At 39.6% G+C, this 16,441-nt stretch overlaps 1 protein-coding gene across 2 annotated transcripts in view; it reads right to left on the bottom strand.

Moving 5' to 3' along the window:
• The window catches only part of wasf1 (WASP family member 1), a 78,911-nt gene extending 62,976 nt beyond the window's left edge, over positions 1-15,935 (bottom strand). For both annotated transcript variants that reach the window (XM_058755602.1, XM_058755601.1), the window contains exon 1: positions 15,365-15,935. The gene's annotated coding sequence lies outside the window, so the exon portion shown is untranslated. The remainder of the gene's footprint in view (positions 1-15,364) is intronic.
• Positions 15,936-16,441: the final 506 nt, after the last annotated feature.

The following is a 16,441-nucleotide window of genomic DNA, read 5'->3' on the forward strand; positions in this document are numbered from 1 at the left end:
TCTGATGGTTTTTTCACACACTTTTCTTCTCGTCTCTCACTCTTTTTTTTTTTTTTTGTGCCGCATTCTGTCTGGAGGCAGCGCATAAAAATAAGCACAGAGAGAGGCGGAGAATTAAGTAGGAGTGAATTTCCTCCTGCGAGCTTCATCACCTTCTGCTGCATCCTACATATGTAGATCACAGGGATTTCAATTTACAGGAATTGCTATTAGCAATCAATTAATATATGCATTCATTTCTAACACTATTCACACTGACAGAATTAAAGGAATAGTTCATACAAATAGGGACCTACTTGCCCTGAAATGATCGGTTAATCAGTGTTTTATTAGTTTCTCTATCTGCATTTAACAAAGGCCTCACTCAATCAGAATTAAATGTGAACTGTGCTGTTTATAATATTCGATTTGATTCACTCAAACAAGCTGATCCATTCAGCAATGAAACGACTGATTCATTGAATCATTCACTCAAATGATTTGCTCAAACACGCTGATCCACTCAGCAAAGAAACAAATAATTAATTGAATCACTCACTCAAATGATTCATTTAAACACGCTGATCCGTTCAGTAAAGAAACGAGTGATTCACTGAATCATTCACACAAACGATTTACTCAAACACTCTGTTCAGCAACAAAATGAGTGATTCGTTGAATTATTTGCTTAATTTTGTTTGTTCACTCAAACTCAAATCGTTCATTTAAATCATCTGATATCTGATTCTGATCTATTCAGGAGCAAAACAAGTAATTAATTGAATCATTCACTTAAACGATTCAATTACACATTTAAAACACCACTGCAGTGAGTTGCTTGCAGACTGAATCGTTTCACTGATTCTCTTGTTCAGTCATTTCATTGATTTTAACGTAGTTAAATGTTTTATTTTTAATAGCCAAATTCCCCATACACGTTCACATACAATATTTAATCATGTTCCAAATCATTATAATGAAGCCAAAGATAAATTATGCTAAGCACATGGCTCACCTCCGATGTCTTTCGTTCATTTGTCATGTGACAGACGCAATAAACGAATCGTTTGTGAACGACTCACAGACGCACAAAATGGTTCATTCTGCTGTGGTATTATTTGGATCTTTTCACCAGCAGAGCAAAGTAGACAAAATAACTGGTACCGTTGTGTCTGAAGCTAACTTAAAGTTTAGTTCATTTAACTTTTAATTGGATTTCTCGCCTCATCAAGCTGATAATCAGAAAAACAGCACTGTTGCTTGTGTGATATTGCTTAATTAACACTCTTTGCGTCACAGACTTGACAAAACCACAAAAGATGCTAAGTTGTAAAATCATTACCAGATCTTAACATTATACCTTATTTCAGCCCATGTGAGTCACCAGTGTGCTCACTTCTGATTGGCTGATGCGCTGCCGTCGCTCATTGACATGCGCGGCACGTTTGCCGCGTGATTGGCCGTGAGTCATTCATCAGCAGCTTCCTGTAAAAATCAAGTGCTTGCTGAGTAACCGCTAATGTACTCGCTAAGTGGCTTGTTTGTGATCGGAGAACAGAGAAAGGGCAGAACTGAACTCTGGGAACGACATGCAAAGCAGCCAACATGCAAATCACAAGAAGTTTTGCGCGGCACACCATAATTGAACGGCCACCCACTCTGTGTAAATATTGGCCCTTAATTCAAACCAGTCGCTAGTTAGCACACACACACACACACACACAGACTCGTCCTGGGCAGAAGAAAATTGGGGTCAGATGCATTTAGAAGCGCTCGGTGTGTGTAGTCTGAAGAACAGAGCGGAGGAGGGAAGTGAAATGCGGCTGTAAAAATGTAAATTTACAGCTTCCTCTGCTGCAGTAATTGAGTATCAGTGTGCGAGAGCCGATTAGAAAAGTGTCGCAACGCCGCGTAACCTCTTGCTCATCCGGCTCCACTTCAATTATCACATTTTGAAGTGTGCTGCTGCTTCTTGTCCAAGAGTGACCGTAAAATCTACTGTGATCTGCCTGCTAACACTTATAAAATCACAGGAGACGCCCAGCTAACGTTCTCAGAACGTTCTGGCAACGTTCTCTGAAAGCTACGAACAAATGTTTGCCAATAGAATGTTCATTCAGAGTTATCTGGTGTTTCATAATGTTCTTAACACAAACTTGCTATTTATACATAGTTCATGGAACGTTTCAGTTTAACATTAATGTAACATTTTTGGAGTGTTATTACTTGTTGAGAGTAACATACAAAAGTAACATTCCAAAAATGTTTGCAAAAACTTTATACAACGTTCATGGAATGTTTTATTTCTAAAATGTTTTTTTAAATGTTATTACTGGTTTCAGAATGTTCCGAGAACATTCAAATGTAGCGTTCACATGTTTGCAAAATGAAACAATGTAACGTTCCCTGAACATTTGCATAACCAAGAACATTAATAGAACGTTTGTTCAACGTTATCTGGTGTTTAATCAAAACATTAGCATAAAAATGTTATTTATACATCATTCATAGAATGTTTTTCTGAAACGTTGTTCATCTTTTTAAATGTTACTATTTGTTTCGTAACATATCAGTGAACATTCAAAAGTAACGTTTCTGTAATGTTTGCAAAATGATCAAATGGAACGTTCCCTTAACGTTCTCATAACCAAAAAAACATTTATAAAACTGTATGTTTTTGAACATTCAGAAATAGAACTTTCATAACTTAATGGGAACATTAGTAAAATGTTCTTAGAATATATTTTTGTTAGCTGGGATTAATTGAACATTTCTGAATTTTGAACACAAAATCACTGAATATTGAATCAAATCACTTTAACTGGGTTTTTGCTATTTTTCTACAAAACAAATCCATGTTTTAACAGTATTTCAAAATTAGTCTAATGATGCTTTTAATATCTAAATATATACATTTTAATATAAAGTGTCCATTTGTTTGCAGAGAGTCATGTTTGGGCAATGTCATGCTTACATACGCAATTATTACAGGGCATTTATAATACTTATTATTTGGTTATTTATTACTGAAATTATGACGTGTGATGTGTATGTTTACATATGTACGTTTCCCTAAATAAAGGAATGAATAAAGTTTTACCGATTACCTTATAAAATAAAATGCATATTAAAATTGTGATATTCTTTTATCATCAGAGCAATCATCAAAAGTAGCCTCTATCATGAATATTAAATATATTGAAATGTTGCTGTTCCAGGTCGGGTCTGTGGGATTTTCCACCTGTTTTCTGTCCAGCAGGTGAAAATACTGCATCTGATCACCAGTGTAAAATAACACTACTAATAATCATAAGCATAAGCATCATCCGAAACAGGTTTTGGTAACACGTGGTTAGTCGTTTGGCTCTGTTTGCATATTCAAATCTGAATCTGCATGAGCTTAACTCCAAAAACAAAAGCTAAAAGCGCAGAATGAAGTCAAACAGAAACTGCCGCTTAGTCACCGCCGAGCATTGTATAGGATCAGCACCTGTCTGTATGCGAGAGGACAAAGGAATCCACCCAAATGAGCGCAGGAGTGTAAGAGGACACCGCTCTCGTTATCCTCCACCTGCCTTCAGCCACAAAAACCACCGCCCTGCGCGCCACGGGAAGTCCCTGCTGGCACCGACGGCGCTCCATAACCACCAAATCTGACACGCACACAAGAGTGTTTAGTGACTGTACGGTGATGGTGTGACAGTAATGATTGAGCATGAAAACACAGGCATTTAGTGGCCTTTCTTCAACATTTCTTAAGTCCATTAGCAAATGTACCAAGTAAACATGCAAAACGTTTTTTATTTTATATGCGTATATATATATATATATATATATATATATATATATATATATATTTTTTTTTTTTTTTTTCATTTAAGTTTTTAAAATTTAATACAATATCTATTCTTTGTAAATATTTTGCCTTTTATGTATTAAATATTTGTTTGTTGTTATTTCGATGACAAAAATATATTATAAATATTTACATTACATTTCTTCACATTTTTCCCAAATCAATTCTAATGCTTTTATTTTGTACACATGTTGTAAATAAAATAAAGATTATTGCAGTACATTTGAGAAGAAATTACTATTTCGGTCTTTTGATTCAATGTGGTCCTTGTCATTTCTTTGTAAATATTTGTGAAATTTGTTAGCAGTGAAAATTGTTTCAAAGTAAATTCTACACCATTTTCAGTGTAATATTTAATAGAATATTTTTTATAAATTAAAGTAATATTTTTTCATTATATATAATTATTTAGAAAATTATTTTAATAATAATTTTTTTTTTTTATAAGTGGGCGATAAATAACATTTATCTACATATTTTTAATATTGAATTTATTATTTGTAAATAATTTGACTATTTTATTTAATATTTCCCAATTTATTTATTATTTGTTTATGTTGTGATTTTGATGGCAAATGTACACGGTGTGTTTTTAGTAGGAAGCAACAACATTATTTGGGATATATATATATATATATATATATATGTAATAATTTTACATTGTTTCCCCAAATAATATTATGTGAATGCAATATGTGAAAGAATGCATCTTGACATGAATTTTCAAGTTAATAAATTATTAAATAAACCTTGACACGCTGTTGAGTGCATGAGCACTTAAAATCACCAAAATCAAATAACAATCCTGCAGAAATACTGTAAGTCCTGTGCGTACAGTGAACCGGACAGAGAGAAACACACTGTGATGCTCAGAGCGCTGCATGAGACAGAAACTAACCTCATCTAATCAACTCTGTGCACTTTCTTAATGCCTGATCTTTTCCTGAACGATTCACCAGCGCATTATAAAATCAAAAGCAAAACTCTTTGATTACAATGAAGTGATAATACACATTGACGCTGACGTGTGACGCTGTTCTGAACTCTGCAGGCCTGATCTTTAATATCAGCTTGATGCAAACAGAGAAACGCAGGCGATGGAGATCTCAGAGAGAGTTCACAGTCCTGCAGCCTTTCATCTGTCAGAGCGGCGGGTGACACACACACACACACACTAACTACACAACACAACACACACACAGAGGCAGCTTTGTGGGCCGAACAGAGAGACTAAACAAAGACTCTTGTGTCCGAGGCGTCTTCACAGCTGGGATGTTTAGGACTCTTCACCACTGTACAGACATTTCATCTCACCGTCTCAACCTGTTTACCTGTTCGGATCACCTGTCTATTGAGTCAAAACTGATTAGACAATTCATCGGCATTACGTAAAAATGTCAAAGTAGCTTCTGAATTTTTTTATTCATCAAAGAAACCTGGAAAAATTCTACTCAGCTGTTTTCAACATAATAATAATAATAATAATAAATGTTTTTTTTTTTTTTTAAAGCAGCAAATCAGAATATTAGAATGATTTCTGAAGGATCATGTGACTGGAGTAATGATGCTAAAAATTCAGCATTGAAATCACAGGAATAAATTACATTTTAACATATATTCAAATAGAAGACAGTTATTTTAAATAGTAAAAATATTTCAGATTATTACTGTACTTTGGATCAAATAAATACAGACTTGGTGAGCAGAAGAGATTTCTTTGAAAACATTAAAAACTTTTGACTGGTAGGGTAAATTAAATGCATATTATTAGAATAAATAAAAAAATGTTGTCTAAATAATTATATATATGTTATATTATATATAAATATGCATATCACCCAGACCAACACACATTCTTCTCGTCTCGTGTCTCTGATCTATAACTCTGGACGTGAGGTTTATAACGGCCGGTCTGTCCTGGCAGAAAATCAAACAGAAGCCACATGAAAAGGTTTTTCTGAACAAAAATCCATCCAGAAAAGAAAAAAACTACTTTTCTGCTTCGCCAGCAAGAGCTCAAGACAAAGAACTGAAGTTGACAACAACATCAGACTGACACACTTCACATCTTTATCAGTTAAACTACAAATTTGATATTCAGCAAATTAACCCTTAAAAGTTCATTCATGCATCTATACGTAAACATGGTATATGTGAATCAGACACAATGTAAATGACATTTACAGCAAACTTTGAACCTGAACCCTGTCATGCATTTATATAACACAGGATTAAAGTGATCAAACTGGTTTTTAAACATTATGGCAGATCAACCACTAGTTACCAAAACACATTTACCAGCCTAATCTGGATTTCCCAACAGATAAACGCTGCATTAGAGCATTATATAAGATTTTTATTAATGCTTTGGCAATACAGAGCCTTTATCGAGCTTGAAGTGAACGCTGCATGTGTAACAGGTACAGAAAGTGTACTGTTAAAATGTCAGTATAATTCACACACAATTGTTTATTTTCATATACTTTCCTAAAGATGAGCGTTTCCCTTTAATTGCTGTGATGTCATCATGAGCCTGCTCAATTTCCTGTTTTGTCTCCTCCTCTTCCTCTTGGCATTGTTAATGGATGGAAGAGGTGGGTTATTTTTAGCTCCTGTTGATCTAAATTAATCTTTATTTTAATTGTTGTTTTTATGTCTATATTTTCATTCTAATTTATGTATATAATATTATTTTACATATCTGGGTGGTTATTTTTGTCATTTCATCCTGTTTTAGTTATATTTTTGTGTTTGGCCTATATGTGGAAATGAGAGCACATGTGACAAGTGTACATTTGTGTTATAGAAGCAAAAAGGGCGATTTATTCAGAGGATGCTCTTCTTTGTGTGTTAAATATCAGGTATGTTTTATTTGTTCTCGCTCTTGGCATTGTTAATGGATGGAAGAGAAGCAAAAAGGGCGATTTATTCAGAGGATGCTCTTCTTTGTGTGTTAAATATCAGATCAGTAAATCCAGAGAGATACCGCCGCCTGTTGTCCCGTGTCTGATTTCATCAACAACTACACAACGCAGACAGTTTCATAACTGGTGTCGCGAACCACCGGTTACACGTGGTGCCGTGAGCCCTTCGATTTCGCATGATCGGCCGCGCCGATCGCCGGAGTTGCTGCTTCTAGACGACGGTGTGCTGTGAGATCGCTGGAGGAGTGTTCTGCTGATCGCGGAGGCCGCAGATCGTTTCATCTCGTCATCAGCGTTCAACTATCTGCTGCTCATATCACGTAGGATTGCTATAGGTTGAACGTTTGCCTTTTATGAGCTGTACTGAACTGTTCTTTGCGTTGCTGCAAGCTCAATGACAGTTTTTTTTGTCGTCACATTTTTTTCTCTCCTCCATGAAACCTCACACTGAACTGTTTTGAGTCTACATGACCAGATTTCTGTAAGATACATTTATCTGAATACTAGTTAAGTGATTTCAGTGTTTTTATTTATTTTTTTTTCCTGAAACTGTTATTGCATTTCTCTTTTTTTTTTTCTATTCAAACTGAGTCATGTTTGAGGACACTGTCAGTCAGGATGATTTTAGCCCTGTACAACGGCCTAGTGCCATGTTCCCAGTAGGCAGGGGTAGAGTACTTAACCATCCTGACAATATGTCTGGAGTTTCGCCTCAGTGTTTTGGTAGAGGGAGGGCACTCTTTAATACTGAAATTGACCGTGTACATGCATCTGATTCAGCTATTGGTACGTCAGGGTGCCCAGCTGCTTGCTCTACCCCTTTTACACGCCCAAATGTTGATCACGTCATTACCCCTGAGTCTCTAGGAGGTCTTATTTCTGATTTAGCACAGAAAATTGGTGAGAGCATTACAGCCAGTCTCAATTTAACACAACATCCCAGCCCAGTGCAGTCTAAGTCAAATGTACAGCAGTCAAGTGAATGTTTTGATGCTTCTAATTTGAAAGTCATTGTCCAACATGATGTTGCCCTCCACCATTCTTTAGAGGTGATCAAAGTGATTTGTTTACAGTACATGAATGGGAAGATTTGATGTGCAGTTATTTGAACAGTAAGAAATGCACTGATGAAACTGCCTCTGATCTCATTTTGAGCAGGTTAGCTGGGAAAGCGAGGGATGTAGTCAAAGTGTCCTTGCGCAGCTTCCCAGGGCCTACTGCTGCAGTCCCCACCACCACCGTGTTCGACATACTGAAGCGAAATTTTAGTGAGTTGATGTATTCAAACATGCCTATGGCTGACTTTTATAACACCCTGCCTAGGGCAGATGAGAGCCCAATGGACTACTGGATAAGGCTGAATAAGGCGATTGATGTGGCTGATGAGTGTTTGCGTAGGCGCAACAAGAGCGTTGAGGACCCTGCTACTGAGGCTGTCATGATGTTTATCTCACACTGTCCAGATCCTGGCCTTGCTTTGTCTTTTCAGTTCAAGCCTGCTGAACAGTGGAGTGCTGCTGAAGTTCAAGAGCGACTGGATAGTCATCGCAGGAACCTGAAGAGAGCTTTTGCTAGAACTTCACGCTCATTGCCTGTGTCAGCTTGCCATCAGAACTCTGTGACTGTCTGTGAAGAGCCTGTATTCAGTTCTCTCAATCAGCCTGAACTCTCCTCAAGTCAGTTACCATGTTTAACTGGTCAGCTCAACCCAAACGCTGCTGCTTTTACTCCTGTCGATAGTATGCAGCAGTTGGTTGACATGATGGATAAAGTTTTATCTCTTTGCACTGCCTCACTGTCCTCACCCAACCCAAACTGTCCTGTCAGAACTTCAGACCCCAAGCCCAGTTTTAGCTCAGCATGTAGAGTATGTCAATCAAAGGAGCACACTACACATACTCATTGTATGCGCCAGAGGCTTTGTCGTAACTGCTTTAAACCTGGACACTTTAAGAGCAATTGTCCTAAGATGACGGGCCTTGAGCTGCCTTCTCCAGCCACCCAGTTAAACTAAATAGCCCATGTGCAGAAGGGGATAACATGGGCAGTGGTGTATTTCCCCTAAATAATGAGTCAGACCCACAAGAAATTTTTAACAATAGTTGCAAATTGTTGCCACCCGACAAAACAGTGCTGTATGTGGGATCTCAGAAAATTGATGGAGCTGGTGAACTCTTTTATGCTCCTGTGACTGTCGGTGGCCAGTCCGTACTGAATGGTATGCTAGATTCTGGTAGTATGGCTTGCACCCTGAGTACGGAAGGTGAATCCAAGTTGTGTGCTGACGGAGTTCTCCCTCGACCTTCAGTGATTCCTGGTGACGTGGTCCTGGTGGGCTGTGGTGGTCTTACTACTCAGCCTAAATGTGCTTACGACCTGGAAATCAAGTTCACGGGTTCAAGTTCATCGTACCAACCTTAGTAGTGCCTGGACAGAAGGATGAGTTCATTATCGGCAGTAACGTCATCAAATGCGTGCTTCAGAAAATGAAAGCCGAAAAGAAGTACTGGGAACTGATTTCCTGTAATAACACCAACCCTGAGTGTGAAGAGTTTCTTGAACTTTTGAGCTGTGTTTCTCGTTGGTCTGGTCCTCAACAGCCCGCTAAGCTCGGCACAGTTAAGCTTCGTCAGGCGGTTACTTTGCTTCCCAGATGTGAGCACCTTGTCTGGGGAAAACTACCAGTTAACATTAATGTCTCTCCAGGAAGCTCCGTTATCGTCGAACCCACTACTTCACGTTCAGCTCCACGTCATGTTCTTGTTGGACGGTGGTGACTCCTATGTGGGGTGATCGATGGGTGCCGATGAAGATCTTAAATCCCACCCAGTCACCAATAACTCTTCGACGTAACACTAAGCTGGCTGATGTGTCTCCTTGTTTGGCGGTGGAGGATGTTACAGTTTCGCAAAATGTGTGCAGACCTCAAGTTTCTGATGCAGCTTTCCCCAAGTCTATTCCACCTGTTGACCCTGTGCGGTTACTGCATGAATATGGTTTGGAGGGCATTGATATCGAAGGGTGTGAAGTCTCCGAGTCATGGAAGGAAGAGTTGGCGAGTCTTATCGTGTCCTATCGTGATGTTTTCTCCAGAGACAGACTCGATTGTGGAGAGGTGAAAGACTTTGTACACCGAATTCATCTGAGCGATGACCGTCCGTTCCGCCTGCCCTATCGCCAACCCTCCCGCACTACCAAAAGTTGAGAGAGGTACTTTCTGAAATGGAAGAGAAGGGCATTATTAGCAAATCCGTCAGCAGTATGCATCTCCTTTGGTAATGGTATGGAAGAAGGATGGGTCTCTCCGAGTCTGTACGGACTTTCGCTGGCTTAATGCAAAGACGATCAAGGACGCTCATCCTTTGCCTCATCAGGCAGATTGCCTGGCTGCTCTAGGTGGCAATCTTCTTTTCAGCTCTGTGGATTTGACATCAGGATTTTACAACGTCCCACTCCATGTATCTGATCGTCATTACACAGCATTTACGACACCCATGGGCTTGTATGAATACAATCGTCTTCCCCAAGGCCTGTGTAACAGTCCAGCATCCTTTATGCGCATGATGCTCAGCGTATTTGGAGATCTCAATTTTTCCAGCCTCCTTTGCTATCTTGACGATTTGCTGGTTTTTGCCCGCTCTGAACAAGAGGCTTTGAAACGCTTGGAAGTGGTGTTTTCACGGTTGAGAGCTAGTAATTTGAAGTTGGCTCCGAAAAAGTGTCACCTTCTCAGGCGCTCCATCAAGTTTCTGGGCCATGTGATCAGCGGATCTGGAGTTTCCGTGGATGAAGACAAAGTAGCAGTCATTTCAGCCTTTCAGAAGAATGATTTGATGAAAGAAGATAGCATCACACCTTCGCCAAAGAAAATAAGATCATTTCTGGGCATGGTTCTCTACTACCAGAGCTTCATCCCTGGCTGTTCACGTATCGCAAAGCCATTGTTTAATTTGACTGCTGGTCAAAACGCTTTGACGAAAGGCACAGGTAGTCGTAACAGATCTGGCACTTTCCGGGAGTTGTCTCCCCAGGACTGGACTCCTGAGTGTGATGTCGCCTTCGAGGAGTTAAAGAGAGCACTTGTCGAGAGCGTGGTCTTGGCCCACCCTGACTTTGATCGTCCCTTTATTCTCTGCACTGACGCATCGCTGGACGGCCTAGGTGCAGTGCTTTCTCAAGTTCCCAGTGGCGAGGACAAAGCACGTCCTATAGCCTTCGCCAGCAAGTCTTTGAGCCGCAGCCAAGCCAATTACCCTGCACACAGACTAGAATTCTTGGCCCTAAAGTGGGCAGTCTGTGACAAGTACAGTCACTGGCTTAAAGGCCACGAGTTTACTGTGTGGACGGATAATAATCCACTCACGTACATTTTGACAAAACCTAAATTGGATGCATGTGAGCAGCGTTGGGTTTCAAAACTTGCCCCGTACAACTTTAAGATCAAGTACGTTCCTGGAAGATTGAATGTCGTGGCGGATGCGCTCAGTCGTGACCCATTCGTCAACCCAGTGAGTCAGCGACTTCTGTCCGAGCCTTACTCTGAACTTGTCAAGTATGTACTCAGTGTGGAAGATGATTCTGTACAGAAAACATTCCGTCTCACATGCCAGCCACAGACACTTGACACTGAACTCAATCTGAGCTCTGAGATAAACTGTTCCATGACTACTGAGGATGTGTCGTCTATCTTGTCTGTTTATGATGATTGGGATTCAGGAGCTGTTTCCAGAGCAACATCCCTGGCTGATCATTTGACTTCCTTGATTCCTGACAGTCAAGACATAATCCATGCCTTTTCATTGTCCGAATTGCAGGATCAGCAGAACAAGGACACAGTTATTTCAAGGGTGGCTTTCTATGTCAGCAGGAAACGCAGGCCTACCAGGCGTGGCGTGCGAATGAGGATTTGCTAGTTTTGAGGATTTTGAGGCAGTGGGAAAAGCTCTTCTTGCTTAATGGCATCCTGTATAGAGCTGTCAAAGATCCGCTCACTAAGCATAAAAAGTCTCAGTTCGTCCTGCCTGGCTCCCTGAAACAGCAAGCACTCTCTGGTGTTCATGATATGGCCGGTCACCAAGGTCAGCCACGTACCCTGTCTTTAGCCCGCCAGAGGTTCTATTGGCCTGGGATGGAGCATGATGTGCGCAATTACGTTAAGACTTGTACCCGTTGTGTCCTGAGTAAAACATCAGAGCCAGCAGCAAGAGCACCCTTGGAGAGTATCAAGACTAGTGCCCCGTTGGAGCTTGTCTGTATTGATTTCTGGTCTGCTGAAGATAGGCACAATAAATCAGTGGATGTCTTGGTAATCACGGATCATTTCACCAAGCTAGCTCATGCTTTTCCTTGCCGAAATCAATGTGCTAAAAGTGTTGCTAAGAAACTGTGGGATGGCTTCTTCTGCATCTATGGATTTCCCCAGCGTATCCATTCGGACCAGGGAGCAAATTTTGAGAGTGAGCTGATAGCAGAGCTTCTTGATATTGCCGGTGTTGACAAGTCACGGACTTCCCATTACCACCCAATGGGGAATGGTGGAACTGAAAGGTTCAACAGAACGTTAGGTAACATGCTGAGATCGCTTCCACCCAGATCTAAGCAAAAGTGGCCACAGTTGGTTCAAACAATGACATTCATGTATAACTGTACTGCCCATGAAACCACTGGGTTTGCTCCTTTTTACCTGATGTTCGGGAGGGTGCCAAGATTACCTGTTGACCTTATGTTTCAAAGTGTGCTTCGTGATGAGTCAATCTGTGATTACAATGACTATGTTCAATCTCTTGTCAGTGATCTACAGTCTGCTATGGCGCTGGCCCAAAAGAACTCTACTGCAGAACAAAAACATCAGTCTGTTCAGTACAATAAGAGAGTCAAAGGATTGCCTCTGTCAGTTGGTGATCATGTTCTCATTGCCAACAAAGGCTGTAGAGGTAAACGGAAGCTTGCCGATAAATGGGAACCCACCATGTATTCTGTTGTTGACTCCAAACCTTCTCTGCACATTTATAAGATCCGTGACAAATCTGGTCATGAGAGAGTGGTACATCGGAATCTATTGTTGCCAGTTAACTTTCTCCCTTTGCCCGCAACTGATTTTTGTGTTGGTGAAAGTGCTAGTGGTGATCCTTGTTCCACACCTTCTCAGTCTGTATGTGATGTGGCTGAGTCAACATTACCTGTCACTGATGATTTGTCACATGCTGAGTCTCTGTCTGTCATTTCTCACATAGCTGTTTGTGATGATGATCGTACTGCTTCTTGGGTCTCAACCCATTCTTCTCAAACTGTTTCTGAAGCACAAGATGGTTTATCTGTTGACCTTGACACTGTAGCTAGTGCTTTTTCTCCTACTGTCCCTAACAATTCTCATGATCCTTTGGTTGACCATACATCTGACGATCGTTACACCACCAGGTTTGGTAGAGTACTTAGACCTGTTCGTAGGCTGATTGAGTCCATGGTTCAACTTGAAACCTTACTTGGTGTGGAGTCTTTACCTCCTGTTATTCATGTATAGGTTTGTGTATGCCATTTTGCACTGTCTCTGATTTCAAGTGTGAGCTCTATTTTTTGTTTATATTAATCCTGTTTATGTACCTGGTCTGAGTTTTTCAAAGTGTAATGGGCACTTTGTGTGTGCCTACAAAATGTGTAGAAGTTTGGCCAACTTTCTCCATATTTGTATCCCTTTTGTTTGGGTAGCTTTCAAGGTGGAGTCTTCACTGTTTTTAAAGTGTGGACCATGTAATTCAAGTGACCAGTGTGTTTTCTTTTGTTAAACTCTAAGAATTTTGTGTGAATTCTGAGGGGTGAGTGTAACAGGTACAGAAAGTGTACTGTTAAAATGTCAGTATAATTCACACACAATTGTTTATTTTCATATACTTTCCTAAAGATGAGCGTTTCCCTTTAATTGCTGTGATGTCATCATGAGCCTGCTCAATTTCCTGTTTTGTCTCCTCCTCTTCCTCTTGGCATTGTTAATGGATGGAAGAGGTGGGTTATTTTAGCTCCTGTTGATCTAAATTAATCTTTATTTTAATTGTTGTTTTTATGTCTATATTTTCATTCTAATTTATGTATATAATATTATTTTACATATCTGGGTGGTTATTTTTGTCATTTCATCCTGTTTTAGTTATATTTTTGTGTTTGGCCTATATGTGGAAATGAGAGCACATGTGACAAGTGTACATTTGTGTTATAGAAGCAAAAAGGGCGATTTATTCAGAGGATGCTCTTCTTTGTGTGTTAAATATCAGGTATGTTTTATTTGTTCTCGCTCTTGGCATTGTTAATGGATGGAAGAGAAGCAAAAAGGGCGATTTATTCAGAGGATGCTCTTCTTTGTGTGTTAAATATCAGATCAGTAAATCCAGAGAGATACCGCCGCCTGTTGTCCCGTGTCTGATTTCATCAACAACTACACAACGCAGACAGTTTCATAACTGGTGTCGCGAACCACCGGTTACACATGTGGTCGCGATGACACATAACGCACGCTAGTGATGCCCGATCGAACCGAGTCTCCCGAGTCGATTCTTTGTAAAGATCCGAACAGTTTGTAAATCACCCGAGAGGATGCAAAGAACTAACCTCTTTTTTTTTTGCCAGTAAAACCGAAAACTTAAACGAAAACGTGCCATTTTTAACGAAACAGTTGTTTGCTGCGAAAAACGTTACGCGATTCGGATCTTTGAGCGGCGTCGGTGAACTAACCGATTCATTAAAATGAATCATTCCTCCTCGTATATCACACATAGCACCTCATTCGGGGAAAAACAACAACTGTACAACATGTTAATGCGTCAAAGCACGAGAAAAGTATGCATCCGTTTGAAATGTGGTGTTATTTTAAGTGCATAAATTGAACAGAGAAGCGATGGAGATGCTTTGTGCTTTCTGAAGTCTCGGGTTTCACAAAGCGAGTCTTCCAGTGTCTGCTGCCCTTCCCCCTGCATGCACAAAACTGCACTCAAATGTACACTTCATTCGCACCATTACTGGACGCCTTTGCGTTATGCATCGAGTAGTATGCACTACATTATATTTGCTAGCAACAACTCAAGTCCTTTTTTCTCCTACTGCTAAATATTTGGCATGCCATCCCAACAATAATCTGGAGCGCACACTGTTTAGCAAGCATGCAAACTGCATTGCATTTTGGTGTGATAGTTTGCCTTGTGTTTGCCATACAGATGTGACACCCCTTCCCCTTGAATGCATCAATCTCAGAGCGCCATGAAATAAGTGATCTTTTTATGCCTTTAATGCAAACAAGCACAAATCGCATGTAATTCTCACATCTTGTAGCATGCAATCGGGATGCTTTAGGCTGTATTATGCAAGTTATTTCACATGCATGCATAATTCAGCCCACACCTGTCATCCAGTCCTGAATGGGGCCAAGCAGTGTCGGTTTACATCGTAAATGCATCAGTCACCGCGGGAAAAAAAGTGGAATATGAACACTTTTCCCCATGCATATTTGCATTACGCGTTTTTTCAGTTTTTTTTTAACAGCAAATTGCAAAATGCAGTAACGTTAAACAACAGTGCATAGGCTACTTCGAAGCAAGCAAGCATGCATAAAACATCATACCTGAATAAATGTTATGTATTCGTATTATTCCATGATTTTCCCAGGTTATTCCTTAAAATATTCCTGTCGGTTCAGTTCATTGCAGAAATACACTACTGATATACAGCTAGCGTGAATCCCGTTAAAGAGACTGGAGCTCGGGACTAGAAGACCGTCAATGCTGGAAAAGGGATCCACGGTGAAAATACAGCAGATGAACGTCAACAACGATCCGCCTAATTTCCCGTCACAGCTGCCGATAATATAAATACTTTACGAGTAAATCCTTATAATCCAAGCTAGTGCTCCATTTCTGAGGAAAAGCGATATTCTGGATGTCGGTGTGTGTGTGGCTCCACCCCTCCGACTGCAGATGGTACGGCCCACTTTCTATCGTTGGAGCCACTGAACTAATATATAAAGAACCGCACAGAACTCGCTGCAACAAACCGCGGCCCCGCCCACAGCGGGATCCCTCAGCTGATTGGCCGATATCGCGCACAGACCACACCCATACGCCCAATCTATTTAGCGTTGTTTTGGTAAAACCACGCCCATGTATTAAATGTTTTTACCACAGACTACGGAATAATATAACCTAATAGTATTACTATTTATGTAGAATATAGAATGCATGTTTGCTAGTGTTAATGCAATATAATAAATATATATTTTTTATTATTATTTATTTTATTTTATTTTGCTGTCAAAGAGAATGATGGCAAATATCTCCTCATAAAACGCATTTGCAATCATAACTTCTTTTTTTATTTTATATTATCTTCCAGTTTCTCTCTTTCTTTCTTTCTTCTTGCACTTTTTTAAGCTATTTTTCCATTTTCTTTATTGTATTCTTTGCATAATTTAGTTTGTGCAACATTGTAATATGCTTTTTGTATATTATGGATATACATTTCTCGTTTTATTGTATATATTAATATGCATAGGATATGAGTGAGTAACAAATAGATATTTTATACTATTTATGGGCAGTGAGAATCAGTGTTATTTTAATAGTCTATTATTGAGATACTATTAAAGTTTTTTTCGTTTTCATTTTATTTTTTAATTTTGTTTTTAAATTTACATTCTAATTTT

Source organism: Onychostoma macrolepis, chromosome 20, assembly GCF_012432095.1.
Source record: "Onychostoma macrolepis isolate SWU-2019 chromosome 20, ASM1243209v1, whole genome shotgun sequence".
NCBI lineage: Eukaryota > Metazoa > Chordata > Actinopteri > Cypriniformes > Cyprinidae > Onychostoma > Onychostoma macrolepis.